Here is an 8,998-nt window from a genome sequence, read left to right as displayed (position 1 = left end):
CGTGTTTTCTTTCATTACGTGATCAGGTTCCAGCAACACATGACCACATCTTCCAACTGTTGTATCGTACATAACATTCACAACCTGCTTACTCGCATGTCTCAAGGCCCAGTAATGATGGTGTATGATTCATCTACTGTGGTATTCTGGCGGTAAACTGGAAACTGGTCAACTCACAAGACGCTTTCACGTATAGACTACCATGATTCATGTTTACAGATGATGATCACAGTCAGGACTCATGATGGTCATCACTTGGCATCTGGTGAGTCTTAACTCTTACTCATCAGTGCCTCACTGTGGAGTAAGTCTTCAGCCTTACTCATCAGTGCCTCACTGTGGAGTAAGTCTTCAGCCTTACTCATCAGTGCCTCACTGTGGAGTAAGTCTTCAGCCTTACTCATCAGTGCCTCACTGTGGAGTAAGTCTTCAGTCTTACTCATCAGTGCCTCACTGTGGAGGTAAGTCTCAGGCCACACGGTCAGCAGTGTACCCTCAGGCCACATGGTCAGCAGTGTACCCTCAGGCCACATGGTCAGCAGTGTACCCTCAGGCCACATGGTCAACAGTGTACCCTCAGGCCACACGGTCAGTAGTGTACCCTCAGGCCACATGGTCAGCAGTGTACCCTCAGGCCACATGGTCAGTAGTGTACCCCCAGGCCACATAGTCAGCAGTGTACCCTCAGGCCACATGGTCAGCAGTGTACCCTCAGGCCACATGGTCAACAGTGTACCCTCAGGCCACACGGTCAGTAGTGTACCCTCAGGCCACATGGTCAGCAGTGTACCCTCAGGCCACATGGTCAGCAGTGTACCCCCAGGCCACATGGTCAGCAGTGTACCCTCAGGCCACATGGTCAGCAGTGTACCCTCAGGCCACATGGTCAACAGTGTACCCTCAGGCCACACGGTCAGTAGTGTACCCTCAGGCCACATGGTCAGCAGTGTACCCTCAGGCCACATGGTCAACAGTGTACCCTCAGGCCACATGGTCAACATTGTACCCTCAGGCCACATGGTCAGCGGTGTACCCTCAGGCCACATGGTCAACAGTGTACCCTCAGGCCACATGGTCAACAGTGTACCCTCAGGCCACATGGTCAGCAGTGTACCCTCAGGCCACACGGTCAGTAGTGTACCCTCAGGCCACATGGTCAGCAGTGTACCCTCAGGCCACATGGTCAGCAGTGTACCCCCAGGCCACATGGTCAGCAGTGTACCCTCAGGCCACATGGTCAGCAGTGTACCCTCAGGCCACATGGTCAGTAGTGTACCCTCAGGCCACATGGTCAACAGTGTACCCTCAGGCCACATGGTCAGCAGTGTACCCTCAGGCCACACGGTCAGTAGTGTACCCTCAGGCCACATGGTCAGCAGTGTACCCTCAGGCCACATGGTCAGCAGTGTACCCCCAGGCCACATGGTCAGCAGTGTACCCTCAGGCCACATGGTCAGCAGTGTACCCTCAGGCCACATGGTCAGTGGTGTACCCTCAGACCACATGGTCGGACCACCATTACAGCAGGTCACAAAACTAACTCTCGCCTCCAACTGCGCAGCGTCTATGTCTAAAATTCTAATTTCGTTATATTTACGTCATATTTATGAGACGTTATGTGTAGCTCGCGAGTAAGACGACGAAGATGAGTCAGAGAAACGCTTCACACATAATTGGTTCATGAGAAAAGTGAGGGGGGAAAAAATAATAATGTCACTTCTGACGTCATAACCGTGAAGAGGCATGTGACGTCATCACTGCGTCACTGCAGTGTCCGCTTTCGCATGAGACAAAGGCGGGTTCCCGAGCGTTCGGTCGTGCCCCAGCAGTGACCGACCGAGTCCCGAGAACTGCTTATTGCAAAGCCACCAGACCGGGTGAGACAGCCCACTGGCTTTGTCTGATGACCAGCAGCTGACCTAGGGCCCTACGATGACCTGACCTTCACCCCAACCATGAGAATCAGGTCAAAGGTCGTACTCAAGGATCGTACCGTCGTGCTCAAGGGTCGTACCCTCGTGCTCAAGGGTCGTACCGTCGTGCTCAAGGGTCGTACCCTCGTGCTCAAGGGTCGTACCCTCGTGCTCAAGGGTCGTACCGTCGTGCTCAAAAGGGTTTGGTGACAGATGTGTCAGGGGACCCAGGGAGACACGGGAACCCAGGGAGACACGGGAACCCAAGGAGACACGGGGACCCAAGGAGACACGGGAACCCAAGGAGACACGGGAACCCAGAGAGACACGAGAACCCAGGGAGACACGGGGACCCAGGGAGACATGGAGACCTAGGGAGACACGGGGACCCAGGGAGACACGGGGACCCAGGGAGACACGGGGACCCAGGGAGACACGGGGACCCAGGGAGACACGGGGACCCAGGGAAAGAGGTGTGTCAGCGGTGGTGGGGACGATGGGAACTCAGGGTGAGGCAATGAGGAGAGTAAATGTACGTGTGAACTGGTTTCTTGGACCATCGTCACATAAGACCTTCCTGGGAAACATATATTTAAGATGACTCCAGCTGGTGTTGGCCTCTCGCTATCACGTCTACCTCAACATCACAGTGTCCTCAGTTGGCACAATGATTGCCTTTATAACAGTAATAAAAAACAGGTTGTGAGTACGTGTATTGTTAAACATACATGTGACCTATACTTGCCTTTGTCCTGGTTGACCAGTGACCAGTGTTTGCCTCAGTACAGCGGAGGGCAACGCCCTGGACCTGGTTCTCATAAGGTTCTCTTCCTGACGATGAAACTTGGGAGGTGTTGTGGTGCCGTCTGGTTGTGTCTCCTGTTCCTCCCACAGGTAAGGTTAAGCCTCCGGGATCCCATTTCTTCCCTGACATCCTCGACTCTCCTGTTATCTGTCCCTCCCATGTCCCCCTCAACACTCGTCTTGCATCAGTCTGACGGTGAGGGAAGGCGTGAGTCGTGCACGGAGGAGCCAACCTCGCCTCCTGCTTTCCGCTTCCGGACTTGCCTCACTCAGGTCGTCCAGCTGGGGCACAGCTGGCCACACGGCCCCCCGCCCGGAATCAAGAGACAAAAGTTCGCTTGCTTTACTGAGAGAGCTGGAGGGAGGCTCAGCTACAGCCCGGGGTTACACTCGCGCCACACACAATGATGTTATCTGAGTCAAATTTTCGTCGTCAACGGAGACAAACAGAACTGATCACGTAGTTCACTCCGTCTCATCCCATGGCGGGCTGGCCATATTCCTCCTGGGGCGGCGACGTTCCTCATGGTGTGGTGACGTTCCTCATGGTGTGGTGACGTTCCTCATGGTGTGGCAACGTTCCTCATGGTGTGGCGACGTTCCTCATGGTGTGGTGACGTTCCTCATGGTGTGGCGACGTTCCTCATGGGGTGGCGACGTTCCTCATGGTGTGGTGACGTTCCTCATGGTGTGGCGACGTTCCTCATGGTGTGGCAACGTTCCTCATGGTGTGGCGACGTTCCTCATGGTGTGGTGACGTTCCTCATGGTGTGGCGACGTTCCTCATGGGGTGGCGACGTTCCTCATGGTGTGGTGACGTTCCTCATGGTGTGGCGACGTTCCTCATGGTGTGGTGACGTTCCTCATGGGGTGGCAACGTTCCTCATGGTGTGGCAACGTTCCTCATGGTGTGGCGACGTTCCTCATGGTGTGGCAACGTTCCTCATGGTGTGGTGACGTTCCTCATGGTGTGGCAACGTTCCTCATGGTGTGGTGACGTTCCTCATGGGGTGGTGACGTTCCTCATGGTGTGGCGACGTTCCTCATGGTGTGGCAACGTTCCTCATGGTGTGGTGACGTTCCTCATGGGGTGGCGACGTTCCTCATGGTGTGGTGACGTTCCTCATGGTGTGGCGACGTTCCTCATGGTGTGGCAACGTTCCTCATGGTGTTGGTGACGTTCCTCATGGTGTGGCGACGTTCCTCATGGTGTGGGGTGACGTTCCTCATGGTGTGGCACGTTCCTCATGGTGTGGTGACGTTCCTCATGGTGTGGCAACGTTCCTCATGGTGTGGTGACGTTCCTCATGGTGTGGCAACGTTCCCATGGTGTGGTGACGTTCCTCATGGTTGTGCAACGTTCCTCAGGTGTGGGACGTTCCTCATGGTGTGGCAACGTTCCTCATGGTGTGGTACGTTTCCCTCATGGTGTGGTCAACGTTCCTCATGGTGTGGCAACGTTCCTCATGGTGTGGTGACGTTCCTCATGGTGTGCTGACGTTCCTCATGGGGTGGCAACGTTCCTCATGGTGTGGCAACGTTCCTCATGGTGTGGCACGTTCCTCATGTGTGGTACGTTCCTCATGGGTGGTGACGTTCCTCATGGTGTTGGCAATCGTTCCTCATGGTGTGGGCAACGTTCCTCATGGTGTGGCAACGTTCCTCATGGGGTGGCGACGTTCCTCATGGTGTGGCAACGTTCCTCATGGTGTGGCAACGTTTCCTCATGGTGTGGCTGACGTTCCTCATGGGGTGGCAACGTTCCTCATGGTGTGGCGACGTTCCTCATGGTGTGGCAACGTTTCCTCATGGGTGGTGAACGTTCCTCATGGTGTGGTGACGTTTCCTCATGGTGTGGCGACGTTCCTCATGGTGTGGTGACGTTCCTCATGGGGTGGTGACGTTCCTCATGGTGTGGCAACGTTCCTCATGGTGTGGTGACGTTCCTCATGGTGTGGTGACGTTCCTCATGGTGTGGTGACGTTCCTCATGGGGTGGTGACGTTCCTCATGGTGTGGTGACGTTCCTCATGGTGTGGCGACGTTCCTCATGGTGTGGTGACGTTCCTCATGGGGTGGTGACGTTCCTCATGGTGTGGCAACGTTCCTCATGGTGTGGTGACGTTCCTCATGGTGTGGTGACGTTCCTCATGGTGTGGTGACGTTCCTCATGGTGTGGTGACGTTCCTCATGGTGTGGCAACGTTCCTCATGGTGTGGTGACGTTCCTCATGGTGTGGCAACGTTCCTCATGGTGTGGTGACGTTCCTCATGGTGTGGTGACGTTCCTCATGGTGTGGTGACGTTCCTCATGGGGTGGTGACGTTCCTCATGGTGTGGTGACGTTCCTCATGGTGTGGTGACGTTCCTCATGGTGTGGCAACGTTCCTCATGGTGTGGTGACGTTCCTCATGGTGTGGTGACGTTCCTCATGGTGTGGTGACGTTCCTCATGGTGTGGTGACGTTCCTCATGGTGTGGCAACGTTCCTCATGGTGTGGTGACGTTCCTCATGGTGTGGCAACGTTCCTCATGGTGTGGTGACGTTCCTCATGGTGTGGTGACGTTCCTCATGGTGTGGTGACGTTCCTCATGGGGTGGTGACGTTCCTCATGGTGTGGTGACGTTCCTCATGGTGTGGCGACGTTCCTCATGGTGTGGTGACGTTCCTCATGGGGTGGTGACGTTCCTCATGGTGTGGCAACGTTCCTCATGGTGTGGTGACGTTCCTCATGGTGTGGTGACGTTCCTCATGGTGTGGCAACGTTCCTCATGGTGTGGTGACGTTCCTCATGGTGTGGCAACGTTCCTCATGGTGTGGTGACGTTCCTCATGGTGTGGTGACGTTCCTCATGGGGTGGCGACGTTCCTCATGGTGTGGCGACGTCCAGGAAGGTGTCTCATGAGAACAGGGGCGTTGCAAGGCTGGGTCTCTTCGGGACAACCTCGAGAGAACATGTGTGAAACCTCACCTTCGTGTCTTCTGTTCCTGAACACTTTTCTCTGAGAGATAAGAACCATAACACAGTGACGGCGAGACGCTCTCTCATCTCTCATCTCTCATCTGCGGATGAAGTGAGTGAGATAGGACGAGGAGGATCAGTTGCTAATGAAAGAGAAAAGAGAAGTGTGCAAGCGGCACTTGAAGAGAAGGAATGCAAGTTATTAGAAATATACCAGTGAAAACGAGAAAGGGTCAAGAGGAAAGTATATGGGCAGGAAGAGGGGTTCAATGAGAGACAGGGCGGAGAAGTGTTAGCATTCAAGAAGAACGAGAAAATGTTTTGGAGATGTTGTAAACAGTGACAGAAGAGTAAACAAACAACGGGGAGATCAGCGAGGGAAGGACGCACGGAAGTTATGAGAGAAAAAAGAAAGTGAAAAATAGATGTAGTGAGTATCTTGAAGAATGTTAAGTGTGTTAGATGAAGGGCGGCGGATGTGGGGGGGGGGGTCTTTGGGTCGAGGTGGTATGTGGAGTGACAGTCATGGCAAACCGTAAGACGAAATGTGGCAAGGTACTGGTTGGTATTCCGTTGTGCAAGATACAGGATGGAGTTTTTATCGAGAGATGGAGTCAAATGTTTGAACAGAAGGGAAGGAGGGCGCGCAGTGCCTTAAGATAGTACGTCACCATAGATGTTTAAGCTGTTTATGGATAGGGTGGTAAGATGTATGCAAAGGTCGTAGAGAGAAGGACGGGTCTACAAGCACGCTAAGGTTGTGTCTGTTTGTGTGTGTGTGTGTGTGTGTGAAGGAGGGAGGAGGGGAGCCTGTGTGTAGATGGCACGGTTCTGGCGTTTGGTGTCTAAGTTTCAAAAAGTGTTTGCGAGGAGGAAGATGAGGGTTTACGCAGGTAAAGGTGAGGTAGCGAGGTGCAGCAGAGGAACGGAAGACGATGAGGTGAACTGGTGAAGCAGGACGACAAGTCTGGCGTCACCAAGACATTTTGTAGGAGTTTTCTCCACTATTCATCTGTCCCTCGAGCTTCGTTTTCTTTATATCATAACCACAATGTTGTCAGCTGATGAACGATGAAGACTTTACGACTGTAGTGAACCTGATGCTACTGTGGCCTCCATGATTACTCGTCCAGCACCTGTCACAGATGGACTGCTTGCTGGCATCGCCTGGAGGAACCCTCCCACACAACAAAGACTTGTCGCGTGTTGAGCACTGCCTCACACAAGGCCCGGTGGTCGTATGACAGGTTTTTTAAATTCATATACCGGCCGCCAGGTGTACATGACCAAGCACTTCCGAACAAAAGGCGCACGATGTTTTCCTGAAGTTGAAATCAATACTGTATTTTTCAGTGTTGGTGAAAGCAAACTGGGGACTGGCTTACTGGTCGTAAGTTTGTTATGATCGTAACAGTGAAAGAATAAAGTCTGGTTCTGTGTGGAACTCCGGGACAACAGTGCACTGTGAGGTGGCTCAGCCTGCCTCCTACGTCATGAAGTTAATGCTGTCACTGTTCATGTCTTCCATGTCTTCCCCTGACATTCACAGGACATCGCACAGTTGAAGGAACAGCTCCACAGCATCTTGATCAACCCTGAGGGGAAGATGAACACCTGGGTTGACTGCAAACAGCCTGCAACATCCGGGAGTCGAACCTGAGGCAACACATGAATGGCTCATGTCTAGTGTTAGTCATGGCTACAGCACGGAGGGCCACACGTGTGCAACACATCTGGTTCAGTGACAGTGGAAATATTGCTTGTATTTATCTATCTTTGAGATGGTCTTCTGTGCGTCGTACAGGTGTTGAACATGATCTCACGACCCTCTGTGTTGTGAGGTTCCTCCCTCACGGCCACATACACCCTCCCTGTGTTGTGAGGTTCCTCCCTCACGACCACATACACCCTCTCTGTGTTGTGAGGTCCCTCCCTCACGACCACATACACCCTCCCTGTGTTGTGAGGTTCCTCCCTCACGATCACATACACCCTCCCTGTGTTGTGTGGTCCCTCCCTCACGACCACATACACCCTCCCTGTGTTGTGAGGTTCCTCCCTCACGACCACATACACCCTCCCTGTGTTGTGAGGTTCCTCCCTCACGACCACATACACCCTCTCTGTGTTGTGTGGTTCCTCCCTCACGACCACATACACCCTCCCTGTGTTGTGAGGTTCCTCCCTCACGACCACATACACCCTCTCTGTGTTGTGTGGTTCCTCCCTCACGACCACATACACCCTCCCTGTGTTGTGTGGTCCCTCCCTCACGACCACATACACCCTCCCTGTGTTGTGTGGTCCCTCCATCACGACCACATACACCCTCCCTGTGTTGTGTGGTCCCTCCCTCACGACCACATACACCCTCCCTGTGTTGTGTGGTCCCTCCCTCACGACCACATACACCCTCCCTGTGTTGTGAGGTTCCTCCCTCACGACCACATACACCCTCCCTGTGTTGTGAGGTCCCTCCCTCACGACCACATACACCCTCCCTGTGTTGTGAGGTTCCTCCCTCACGACCACATACACCCTCCCTGTGTTGTGAGGTCCCTCCCTCGCGACCACATACACCCTCCCTGTGTTGTGTGGTCCCTCCCTCACGACCACATACACCCTCCCTGTGTTGTGAGGTTCCTCCCTCACGACCACATACACCCTCCCTGTGTTGTGAGGTTCCTCCCTCACGACCACATACACCCTCCCTGTGTTGTGAGGTTCCTCCCTCACGACCACATACACCCTCCCTGTGTTGTGAGGTCCCTCCCTCGCGACCACATACACCCTCCCTGTGTTGTGAGGTCCCTCCTCCACACATGGCCCTGGGTTCTGCTCTGCAGTGTTTACATTTTCATACTTTGTAAATAACTGAACACACCCAAGGGTATTCCCATCATTCTAGCTCCCTAAACTGCCATTAACTTTACTGAAGCCTCACCTGGTGTAGCCAGACACACTGAAGCCTCACCTGGTGTAGCCAGACACACTGAAGCCTCACCTGGTATAGCCAGACACACTGAAGCCTCACCTGGTGTAGCCAGACACACTGAAGCCTCACCTGGTGTAGCCAGACACACTGAAGCCTCACCTGGTGTAGCCAGACACACTGAAGCCTCACCTGGTGTAGCCAGACACACTGAAGCCTCACCTGGTGTAGCCAGACACACTGAAGCCTCACCTGGTGTAGCCAGACACACTGAAGCCTCACCTGGTGTAGCCAGACACACTGAAGCCTCACCTGGTGTAGCCAGACACACTGAAGCCTCACCTGGTGTAGACAGACACACTGAAGCCTCACCTGGTGTAGCCAGACAC

This window comes from Panulirus ornatus, chromosome 58 (genome assembly GCF_036320965.1).
Source record: "Panulirus ornatus isolate Po-2019 chromosome 58, ASM3632096v1, whole genome shotgun sequence".
Taxonomy (NCBI): Eukaryota; Metazoa; Arthropoda; class Malacostraca; order Decapoda; family Palinuridae; genus Panulirus; species Panulirus ornatus.
This window is presented reverse-complemented; position numbering follows the sequence as displayed.